General features: G+C 43.3%; 1 protein-coding gene across 3 annotated transcripts in view; it reads right to left on the bottom strand.

The window, feature by feature from the left end:
• Positions 1-12910, bottom strand: part of WIPF1 (WAS/WASL interacting protein family member 1) — a 74295-nt gene that overhangs the window by 51140 nt on the left and 10245 nt on the right. The window contains exon 1 of one of the 3 annotated variants that reach the window (XM_075609027.1): positions 9123-9206. The exons of the other annotated variants lie outside the window; for them this stretch is intronic. The gene's annotated coding sequence lies outside the window, so the exon portion shown is untranslated. Of the gene's footprint in view, positions 1-9122; positions 9207-12910 lie in introns of those variants that run through there. 3 annotated transcript variants of the gene reach the window in all.

Here is a 12910-nt window from a genome sequence, read left to right as displayed (position 1 = left end):
TTTCTCTAGCATCCTGATGTCATCTATATAGCTTTTGATATTTTGCTGTATATAATGGATCATAACAAAAGGAGAATAATTCCTTGCACTAGTAATATTTAGCATTTGCAATTATAAAGCAGTTTGTAGTTGTACTGGGGAAGCAGTCACACAGCCACCTCTGGGGCTGAATCCTGGCAGCCAACAGGGTAAAAGAGGAAATGGTTATAGTATTATTACCCTATTACACAGATTAATTGATGTTTACAGCAGAAAATGCTGTCAACACAGCTAAAGGGAGCTCTTTACAAATGTAATTATGTGTGCAGGGCGTTCTACACCTTACAGGTCTCATGTCCAGATGTATACAAATCATATAGACCAGGGGTGCGCAAAGTTTTTTGGCTGCCCCCCACCCCGTGTCTCAGTCCCTGTGCTCGGACCCCCCCTCCCGAGTGACCCGATGTCAAATGATGCCGAGGGTCACGTGACCCCAAAGCAGAATTTGACGCCGCGTTGCCATGGCGACGTAAGCAGAAGCCACTTGAATCCCGGTAAGTACAAGTTGCAGAGGCCTAATGTAAAATGCCGCGGGGAAGAGTGCGGGACCTCTGTAACCGCCCGTGCCCCCCCCAGAAAACCTGCGCCCCCACAGTTTGCGCACCACTGATATAGACCTTAAGAGACTTTGAAATCTATTACATTTATTATAGAATTATTCTGTTGGGCAATTGAAAGATACAACCTACAACCAATGAACATTTCTTGCACTAAAGCCATGAGTTATGTGGACATTGCCACGTTAGTCCAGTTGCGATAGTGCAAAGTAAATGAGTACTTCACTATTAGGCGATACCTTTTTTTATTTGGACTAACAATTGATATTATAAGACAAGGGTTCGAGAGTTCGAGAGTTCTCCTCTCTTCCTCAGGTCAGACTAAAGCCATCAAAGAGATATGGCGTGAAAAAGAGCAGACTTCCTCCGGAACCACACACACAGCGATGAACAAAAACAAAAAAAAGTTATTCCAACACCAAAAAGAATAATGGCTAGAACAACTCTGACACCAGGCAAAAAAGGAGGAAACGTTTATATTTAATTCCTTCATCACATGGCGATGGAACAAAACGGTAATATCTTTAAAGGAGATTCAAGTGTAGTAATGGCAGTGATATGTTTAAGAGGTAACATCTGGGTAATTTGAAATGTTAAAGCAGCACTCCTGGTGACACTTTTTAGTGTGTGTGTGTGTGTGTATATATACACATACATGTGTATGTATAGGCATACATACATACATACATACATACATACATACATACATACATACGTACGTACGTATCAGGTGGTCTCCTGGCTGATCCGTGTTAATTTCAGTATCAGACCTGTTTCCCGAGATACTTACCTCAGAAGGGGGTCCCGGTAGTAAACCTGGCTTGGCTAGTTGGGGCTAACATAATGGTAGCTTAAATGTCCAATAGGAAGCTGTGACGCCATCCCTTTTACAGTCAGTTTCTAAACATGCTAATCTAAGGGCTCGCTCAGACAGACTGCTACTTCAGCGTGCTTGCGTTCGCGCCTCCGCCGCGCGCTCCTGCAGCCCAGCGATCTCTGCTCAAACTGCAGGAGTTGGGTTGCGGCGTTTGGGGACGTGGCGGTGGGGGCGTAACAAACACGCCTTTATTGTCTGAATCAGCTCACGTCTCGCGACTGTAGCACCACATTTCCATTTTTGGTTGTGGCAGCAAAATGTTGCAGCGACAACCCTGCACTTTGCTGCCGGTGGAGTTTTCAGTTTGAAAACTTCCACCGAACAACCAGAAATTGCGACGGACGCAACGCGGCCTGTTTGAGTGAGGCCTAAGACTTGGGGACGGAGTGTTTTCCTCTGGCTACTCCCTTTTGTGTGATGTGTCGTGTTCAACAATTTGCACAAGAAATGCCCCTTAACAGGCCCCACCCCCTTCTTCCGCTCTTAACTTTATTACCTTTCTGATAAGGAATGATTGCGCAACAGATAGAGAACACACGAGATTGACAAACACTCCCCCAGAGGTCCCATCAAGTGCAATTTGTAATGAATTAAAAAAAAAAACAACAGCATGCACACACACGCAAATATTTGTTAATGCTCTAATACAGTTTTCGCAATAGCAACCAGTTTATAGGCGTGACAGCGATATTATGGGCAGATCTGTCAGCCACCTCATGAAAAGGTTCCCGGGATAGAGTCTGTGTCACATTTTTATTCTCCCTCCGAAATCTTAAAAATCGCAGGCACCTGCAAATCATTTCAAGAAGTATAACACTTGCTCAGTCTCAGGGCCCTATTCCTTATATGCCAAAGCCGTCGGTCAGGACGTTTTCGGGCACAAATAGCCATAGACTTCAATGGGGATTATCAGGAAATGGGCAGAATGGCCACTTTGGGGTATACATAATTAGCCCCTAAAAGGTAGAGCAAAGATATAGGAAAACTGCCCCAGTTATCAGCGCAGCATTTGATACATCTCATAATACTGCGCTGACTCTCCTCCCCTAGCTCCTCCCTTTTCCAATTGCCCAAAACACTAATGGCGCCAAGTGGAGCAAAAACTGGAGCAAAGCTCCTTGAAACATTGGCGCAACACAAAACGACACAATTTGCACTGGTTTTTGAGAGATTGCAACACTTGATACATATCCCTCTACGACTCATATTTACGCAGTTGTACTATTCCAAAAGACATCTTCCAATGTCGCAAAAAAAACTTATTGCCTATTTAAGTAAATATGCTGCAAGACATCTTCCGGCCACAGGTGGTGTGTTATTGAATAGTACCACTTAGTAAATGTGGCCATATAGTGCTACTGAAATTTTTTTTACTGCCAGAGTCAACACATGAGAAAAATGATTTCAAAAAGCTGTGTGAAAGCAGAACCTGGTGTTCCTTGGACTGAACCAATGCTACATCATCAAAGCTCTTTGCTGGGCAAAAATCCAACAGGGACTTCCACTTTTATACTTTGACGGAGAAATTATCCAAGGGAAGTGGTGGTGGTAAAACAGAGAGGAAAACATTTTACAAAAAGAAAAAAAAGGATCTGTTTGATCAATAGCAAAAAAAAAAGATTGGATGGATGAAAAGAATATAAGGACAGCTATAGGGGACACTGCTAATGAAGTTGGTTCAGGTTGGGTGGAAGCAATAGAAAATATATTGGATGTAAAACTGTTTGAACCAGGCCCTTCTGGAGTTATCAATTGAATGGCAGATTGATAATATCCTATGAATATGGTTTATCGACTTTGGATTCTTACTTCCATCTGCTTGTTTTTTTTACCCCGCCTGCGTTAATGGGGGGCGGCAAAATGAAGCCACAACATCATCCATTGCGGTTCCTAATCCATGGCCATTTAAATCCCCCTTAAAGACCAGGAAGTACCAGCAGTAACTTCCCAAGCATCACAGGAAACGAGAGGCCCACTGAGCAAAAAAAAAAAAAAAAAAAAAAAAAGCTCCGGGGATACCTATCAGTTCCCATCTTATAAATAAAAAGGGGGACAGGGGGGGAAATGGCAGGATTGCAGCTTTATCTTTTTCACTGCTCCTATGATGTCCTGGTACGTCACAGGTCCTTGCATGTCAGTTGCCCTATTGACATACCACGTACGTCATGGGGTCATGCTCGTTACCCAGGGGCTGATCAGGGAAACTGTTCCCCTTCCATTTCTGTCAGTTGACTGGGCAGTGGTGGTCATGTGATCACTGCTGGAGCAATCACATGACCGCAAATGCTGGAAGTGCCGTGGCACTCTGATACTGAAAGAATTAATATCAAGAACTCTACTTTATATGTTTATATCTTTAATCACTCGAGCTCTAGGGATTTCTTTTATTCTCTGATATAAAGTGGTCTAAAATTAAAGTTACAGGAAAAAAAAAATGTATCCACACATTAAAGAGGCAATCCAAGCAATATCCTACATATGTGGTTTTTTTAGTTCTGTATTATTAGATAATACGTACTACCTGTTTTTATTTTAAAAAAAACTCTTAATGCCATATTTAATGTTTTAATATACTGAGCATCTTCATTTCTATAGCAGGCTTTAGCCCATCTCCCCAGCAGTGCAAGATATTTGCAACACTTTCCTGTTTGTGATAATTTGTTGCCAATATTCCCAGCAGTTTGAGCGGTCAACTGTAACAATAGATAATGTTACCTTAGTAATATAAGAATACATTGTAGCTGCTGAGTTACACTGACTTAGGCCTCAGCCATGCTCTCTGCTGGCGTGCAGAGGGGCGCTGAGGCGCAGGGAAAGCGGGTGCATTCCCTGGCCTTGCGGTTGCTTACCGCATGCGCTGTCAGCGGGCCGTCAGGGGGCGGGCCGGGAGCGGGCGCATCACTGGCCGGGGGCGGGCCAGTGATGTCACGGAGCTGGTTCGCCCTCATTGGGCGAACCGCTCACGTGACCGGCCTGTCGCGCCGGCAAGCGGGGGAATTTTAAATTCCCCTAAGACCTTCGCTTCCGCACGCTTGCGGAAGCGCAGGTGAGCCCCTACTAAAGCCGCTCTAATTGCGGTTGTAGAGGCTCAGTGCTGAGCGGGAGCGCGCTTCCGCCAGCAAGCAAGGAACATGGCCGAGGCCTAAAGGACTGATTTGAAACAAAGGCAACCATTTAGTGAACCCTAGGAAACAGGATTTTGCTGATCGATCATGGTTGAACCAAATCGACGGGCAGCTTAGTAAATTAATTTTCAATAAAGGTAATCAAAGGCTGCATATATGAAAACAAAAAAAAATATTTATATTTATTTGTAAGCTGCTTGGACTACCTGTTTAAACAAGGGATGGTGGGTAAAAAGTGACAAAACCCATCCACTGTACAGCATACTGCAAATAAAAATATCACCTGTAAGGACATTCCCGTCTCAGACAGGTCTGCAACCCTGCTTTTCACCATTATCTCTTAGCATACATTGCTTCACTGCAGTCAGGGATTCTTGGAAATGACATGCAAATGAGCACAGTGTCACCTGTTACTCCTTATCCATTTTAACATGGAACCTTGCTGTCTAACCATACAGCAAGCGTATCACACAGCTTTTCAGCACAGCCTGGGTTAAATAATGCATAGCCAGTAAACCTACTCACAGACAGCTGTTATGACCCTTTGGGTCTCTTCAGTGTGAGGATGGTTATACTTGCATTACAAAGTATTTAAAGCTGCAGACAACGCAATATCCTACATGTGTTTTTTTTTTAATAAATCAGTTACATTTTTAATGTATTATAATGTAACAAGCATTTTTTGTTTCTATAGCAACCATTTACAAAGTCACATCCCCTTCCTCTTCTGAAATAGGCTCTGGCACACCCCTTTTTGAGCCCTACCCGCTCTCTAGCAGTGCACCAATTGTATCTAGTGACTACTTGGTAACATGATCTTCCCCACAGAACTTTGCATCTTTGGTCCTCTTCTGCTCCACTGACAGCCATTTAGTGAACCCCCGAGCCGAATCATCGATCGATCTCAGGAGAACGGATCGATCAGCAACTTAGCTAATTACTTATTCTGTGGATTGTATTGATGCACATATTAAAGGGGAAGGGGGGAAATATTTTTTTTTTTTTTTTTAAACTGGCAGCATGGACTGCTGCTTTAAAAAGCAACAAATGTGTAGTATTCTTTAAAATAGTCACCATTGTGGAGGTTTTCCCCTTTAATTCCTCCTAAGAAGTCAAATAATATGCAATGAATCCTTTCTCCTTCAGAGGGCTTTGCAAAATGATAGTGTATGTGTGTTGTAAGTTTTTTTATGGACCAAAGAGAGAGTTTTTCATAGATGTAAAAGGGTGAACAGAGCTTCAGAAGAACTCGGAAGCAGAGGCCAGTGAGAGCTTGTGAGTTCCGCACACATTAATGCACCTATGAGAAAACCCTTTGTAAGTCCATTAAAACAAAATATTATGACCCACAATGCATTTACACTTTTATATGACCAATCGGACAACTAGAACGGTGCCCTACAGTTACAAAAAGGCCTGAAATGTAAGACTACAGGCCCTCTTCATAATAATCCTAGCGCTCTGGCGGAGAAGGGTTAATCATTAAGAAGAATGTATCTCATACAATACAACCATTTTCATGCTCTAAAAGATAATTTAAAGGGGTGATTGCCTCAAAAGTTATGGGGGCATCTTGTTTGTGTAAGAAGAGGTGATCCCACCCAATGGTTGCTTTTCGTGTGTGTAGTAGGGTATTCCCACTGAAGTCTAGGGGCATCAGGTGTGTGTGTGTAAGAGGGTATTTTTCTATTGAAATGTATAGGGGAATGTGTAGGAGGGGTATTTCTATTAAAGTCTATGGTATCTGATGTGTGTAAACCCCCATTGCAGTGTATGGTGGTTAGTCATTAAACTGCAATGGTGCCAATGGGTGCATTATGGCACGGAAACTCCCATTGACCAATGGGGTTTCCGTGTCATAGTGCTCCGATATAGCAGTTTAACCACTGTAGTGCTCTGTGGATGTACAGTGTGCACCATGAGGGCTGGTACTCCAGTGGCCCCTGTGACGAGATCCTAATCATGATCTGCGCAGGTGGGAAGGACCCTCCTCTTCCATCGACGTCACGGTCACATGATCAGGAAGTGAAAGAGGGTGCAGTGGCCACGGAAGTGGTAGGAGTCTCCAGCACCATGGGAATCGATGATCCCACTGAAGTATAATGGGAATCGATGATCCCACTGAAGTTACATGTAAGAGGGGGATCATATTGTAATCTATAGAGCAGTAGTTCCCAAAAGGCCAGGTTTTAAGGATATCCCTGCTTCAGCACAGGTGGCTCAGTCAAGCAAGGATATCCTTAAAACCAAAACCTGTTGGGGGTTCTTGGAGGACTGGCGCTGGGAACCATTACTAGAGGGGAAACTAAAATGTACAAGATCAGCTCTGGGTATCCAATGCTGTCCTATCATTTCAAATATTTTATTATGAGATATACTTCAGACTCACACAACACATTTATTTGCAGGAAAAGCAAATAACCGTTTACAGGAGAAAAAGTATACCAATGAGGTCCTGGCAGGAAAAACAGGGCACTGGCTGCAGCGGCAAAATCAAGAAGGCCATCATGCCACATGTCATTACACCATTAGCCTGAATGACTTGCTCCCTGGTAATGATGCTTCTGGCGGCCATTTTGCTTTTGCAAAGTATTGGTACATTGGTGGTGAACATCTGAGGGATCCACAGTGGTTCAAAAAAAAAAAAAAGCAGAAGTTTTGCTCTGGGATTCGAAACTAAAACATATACGAAATACCAGAAGCAGGAGACATTGCTGCTTTAAACGGTGCCCAGCTGTAAGCAGATTCACCTGATTAACCCCTTGAGAGCCAGAGGGGGCAGCGTTGCAGGCCTCCTTGGCACTCAAGGGGTTAAGGTGCTCCAAGGCTTAGCGCTGTTTAGTACATTCGAGCTTTCATTGACAATTTAGTCCACAGAAAAGAACATGAATTTCAGCTCGTAAACACAACCGCTATGAACCATTGCATTCTCATAAAGCACAATCCTCAGAGTGAGGTGTCACTTCCCATTTGTACTTGTGTTATAACTGGTTAAATGGCTAGGCTGAACAATGTTTATCCCAGCGTGGCACAAGAAGTCATTCACTTGCCACAGGCACTGCTGTCACTCAGAGAAAGCGTGGAGCGTTTCCCAGAAGTTACAGTACAACTGTCTCTCATTAACCCCCGCACTGCCAGGCAGGCCACAGGAGGGGTTCATCTTCTGTCACTGCTGGAAGATGCAGCACTCTATGCAACCATTGAGCAGGCCTCCCCCCCAGGAACAAAAAGAGTTTAAGATGACAAATATATGCACGAAAAGCTCTAGTTCTTTTCACATCATTTCAGTATAACTATATGACTTTAGTGTCAGGTCGTCGTGCCATTGGAGTAAGCGACTTGTGTTTTGAGCATTAACAAAAACTGATGGCAAGCTTTTTAGGACAGTGAATCATTGTGCCTCTACATTCTGTGCGCAGAGTGCATACAAGCAGGGTTCGCTCTGTGTATGTGCTATACAAGACAGACAAGACAGAGACAGCACTGCATGTACTGTCATTGATATATAAAAGCAAAAGATTATTTATTGGTGCAATCCAGGCCACTGTACACACACACAAACACACACAAACACAAACACACACAAACACACACAAACACACTTAAAAAATATATATATTTATTTTTTTAAAGCAGCTATATTTAACAGCCCCTGTAAAAAATGTTCACATTAAAAAGTTCTCCAAAAAAGTTATTCAATCAGCATAAAAATAATAAAAATAAAAAAAAAGGACAGCAAAGGCACTTTCTACCATTTCTTTCTCAATGCAGTCGGTAGAAGTGTACAGTACCTCAGTACTAAAATGCAGTAATAGCATAGGAGTTACTCCATATGCCTTTGTTAGTACAATAGCAATAGGTGTCACGTCAGTCTCATAATCTGAAGGTTCTACGTGATCTTCGGATAGGACACTAGTAATTCCCTGTGCTACTCTCCTGAAGCTTCCAGCACTTGTGGAGAGAAGTTACTACTCTTCATGCACAATTTGGTCTGACCCGGCATTGCCATCTGAATGTAAAACATTCGTTCATAAGTCAAATGGAGCTAAAATTTGCAATCATCCCTTTCCCCAAAAAACACATGCCCATATATTCAGCAAACCCCATCCAAAGCACAAGCACTGGCATAACTGACCCCATCTACTTCAATCTCGTTATTTATTTATTAGGAATACCATAAGTCCAGCTCTGTCCTCCAGTTTCACAAAGTTGCCCATCTTTTAGTGCCACAATAGGATGCCTCACATCTGCTATGGTAATCTGACGTTAAAAGAGGAATATTACAAACCGCTACAAATAAATGAAGACATACAGGGCTTATTCAACAGTTTCTACTCTACATCAAACAGCACAGGAGTTAACCCACCAGCTGCCACTAAGTTATATTTGGCAGCAAACCCGGTACAAAAGAAAAATCCCATAGAAAGTCGAGGGATTTTTAAGATTAAAAAAACAACGGTTTTGCAGACAGGAAACTTCAAAAAGAGAGTGGCTTTTTGGGCTTTGAAAATAAGAAGCACTGACCTGCGTTACTTCAGGGAGCAGCAAGATACGTTCCTCTAAAACCGTACAACTGGTTAATTTCCTGTAAAAGTTGCAAATGACGGCAAACTTCCTCTTCACTGCTCTCTGTACTGTACTTCCTTTTTTTTCTGCCACTCTGATCATGTACACGCAACGTTTTTAACCCCTTCACTTCCGCACGTGCCTGGAACACTTTACATTACAGATGCATTGCTAGTTTAAGTCAATAACACATTGTATATTAATGTGGAGTATGTCTATACGCTTCTGGCTGCCGAGGGCTGCTACTTATTAGGGAAAATAGAAATAAAAATCATTCTAATAACAATTGAACTCCTACTAAAGCAGGGGGGGGGGGGCAACTCCAGTCCTCAAGGGCCACCAACAGGTCAGGTTTTGAGGATATCCCTGCTTCAGCGCAGATGGCTCAATCAGTGGCGCAGTCGAAGATTGAGCCACCTGTGCTGAAGCCCAGATATCCTGAAAACCTGACCTGTTGGTGGCACCTTGAGGACTGGAGTTGCCCCTCCTGTCGTAAAGTGACTTACTGCTCTGATAGTAATGTAAAGTCTTAAAACCCTAAAGAAAAGTTACAAAGGTATTTACTTTTTACCAGCGGTTTTCTATGCTGCTATTACTACATTTGCATTTCTCTCTGGAATGAAAAATAGCTGTTACTACGAGAAAATAAAAAAGGTTCACAACTCCAAGAAATGTAACAATTATTTTGGACAAATTACTAAAATGACGTAGGAAAAACAATAATCAATAAATGTGTTAATAAAATATGACATGTTGCTTCATGAATTTGTTGTTATTGACTTACAATGCTGAGAAATTCTACAGAACTTCACAATGTAAATACATCCTTAGAAATACCATTATCCTTAAGGCTGCGTGTCATAGTAGAACGCGCCAGCTTCCGCGTTCCTCGGCGCAGCGCACACTCGCCTGCAGCAGGAGATATATCCTGTCCTGCAGGCAGAGGCAACAGGGAGGCGTGTGTGGGGGGGGGGGGAGCGCAGCCGTGACATCACGGAGCTGGTTTCGCCCTCATTGGACGCACAGCTCAAATGACTCGGCCGTCGTATGGGAAATACAAACCTGTTTGTAGCGCGAAGCGCCGGTCTCCCTGTAGCGCACGTGCACACGCACTATGCACTAATACATTGTAGTCCTAGTGTTTGATTCGGCGCAAGCTACATAGCTCGTGCCGTATCCTGCACTATGGACATAGCCTAAAGCAAACAGCTGACTTTTCTGTTCCTTTGGCAGCCAACATACAGTACAGTACCTGCCAGCTGACTCCACGTCAGCAACATGATTTGAATCCAGGCTAGTCTTCATATTTAACTCCATTACCCCACTGTTGTTAACAGATCAACAAATAGGAATATATCGTCACTTTACCTGGATTTAGTTGCACGGTACAAATAAAAAAAAGGTTTTCCTTTTCTTCAGGGAGCCTGGAACGTGCAATAGAATGAACTCTGCTGCTCACCACAGGATCAAACAATAGAAAGACGTCGGTGTAAGGAGTGGGTCCCGCTGAACGTATAGGCCCGGATTTAATATACTGTACTCCAAAAAGGCTTTTAACACCGATATCGTCTGACTTGAATGGATGTTTTTGGTCGATAACGGCGCGAGCGGTTGCTATGGAGTATATATACCGTGTTACCCCCCATAGCAACATCACACCAAAAGTAGCAGCTATAAGAATCATACCGCTCACAAAATCACTGGTTTTTTTAATCAACCCTTGTGTTATAACCTCATATAAGTTACTGCCCTGCGGTTTGGTCCTAGGAGGGATTGTAACTTTACAATTAATAAATAGGGTGTGGGAAATTCACACATTCATATCTTAAAAAAAAGAAAAAAAGTGAAGAAATTATGGTAGGATTAAATCTACTAAACATAGCGTGGTAGTTGTCAGAATCCATGGTCTATTGACCCACGGCTGCCATGGAGGCTGTCAACACATTGCTCTGCACCCCCGAAGTGTGGAGGTTTGATGGACCAACATTTTGGCCTTCTCAATATTGTTTTAAAAGATGGGCAAAGTGATTAAACTGTTGCAGGTCTCCGTGTTCCACAATATACTTCAAGGAGCAATCCACCCTAACTAAACTCCCACTTTTTTTACAGGATAAGAACTGGGGTGTCCTCCGGGGCTGAACCCTACTATTTTCAGTTCTGAGGACATGCCAGTTCCCAAGATACTTCCTGGTTTTTAAAGGGTATTTAAATGGCCATCCAATAGGAAGCCACGAACGATGATGCAGCATCTTCCTATTGGCTTGAGATTTGGCAGTCATTTTGTTTCCCCTGGGGGAGATCTAAACCCAGTAACTTCACCAATACGTGTATTGGGTACCAGGCAGCTGAAAATAGTGATGTTTGGCTCCTTTAAATGTGGTTGAACATTTCCTAAAGGTCTAAGAATCAAGCATATATTACCGAGTCATACCAATTAGATCCATACACAGGACTGAAACATAAAAAGGTACATATTAAATAACCGTCCAAAATAGCCTTGTTTGCAACTTCATAGTTCGCACATACTAATGACCTCGTTTTTATCTAAAGCAGTGCACTACAGGCCAAACTGCCAGTGATCTGGTATTATTTAGGCTTATTTATTTTGCTTGCAGTAAGACGTCCAAGTACAGTACAGCTATTTCTTTACAACATAAAGAGAAGTGAGAAGGGGGTGGGGGGTGGGGGGGGTTCTTTAAAAATCGAAACTTCCCTTTTATGTCATGTATGCCAAACATTAACACAAGCTGCTCAGAAAAGGGAGGTTTAAAGAGACGAATACTAGAGACATAGTGCCGGAGTCAACAGAGCGCGATCGCACCAGAATCAGCTACATCCGCCACTGGCTTTAACCCTTTGAGTGCCGGAGGGGTCACGGTGCCCGAGTGCCCACGGCCCCTCCGGCTCACCGCAACTGCCATTTTCTGAGAACCGGAGGAGGACGAATCCTCCTCCCTGTCACTAATGGACAGATTAAAGCAGGGGAAGAAACAGACCCTTTGAGGATGACGTAGTGACATCGTGGCCCCCCCCCCCCCGGCCTGCCAGTCCCCATGACGTAGTGACTACGTCTTGGGGCACTCAAAGGGTTAATGGCAAATCTATTCCGGTGTGATACAACAGATCGTGCTTTGATGACTCCGGGACTACAGGTGCGCCGACGAGTATTCTAAAACTTGCCTTAGACAATCTGGGGCTATCACCAACAAGATCCAGGTACATGCTGCAAACATTTCAGTGACATTTCTGCAGAGACTAATGGCCCATCGGATTAACACAGCAGGGGTCACTGGCAGTCCCATTTAGTTTGAATGGGACTGCCAGGGACCACCGCTGTTAATCCGATGGGCCATTAGTCTGTCTGCAGAAATGTCACTGAAATGTTGCAGCATGTACCCAGAATGTACCCAGGATGTACCCAGGATGTACCCAGGATGTACCCAGGATGTACCCGGGTCTTGTTGGCGATTGCCCCAGATTTATTTTAGAATACTCGTTGGCACTACAGTATGTATCTTGTTGTACTAGACATGTAACACTATTTTGAACAACGTGTCAACTTATAACAAGCTAAAGTCACTGTGACCTGCTTAGAGAAACAGTCACCCCAATCTGCTATTTCAATGTAATTTAACTCATTGTATGGCAAAATACATTTTTAAGGACCATTACAAATTAGCCGGCGTGGGTCTTTATATTTAGGAGTCTTTATATCATCTTGCAAGGTTCCTTCCTGTGGATGGAAT

This window comes from Ascaphus truei, chromosome 7 (assembly GCF_040206685.1).
Source record: "Ascaphus truei isolate aAscTru1 chromosome 7, aAscTru1.hap1, whole genome shotgun sequence".
NCBI classification, from domain to species: Eukaryota; Metazoa; Chordata; class Amphibia; order Anura; family Ascaphidae; genus Ascaphus; species Ascaphus truei.
The sequence above is the reverse complement of the archived record's forward strand: the minus strand, read 5'-3'. Positions and strand labels throughout refer to the sequence as shown.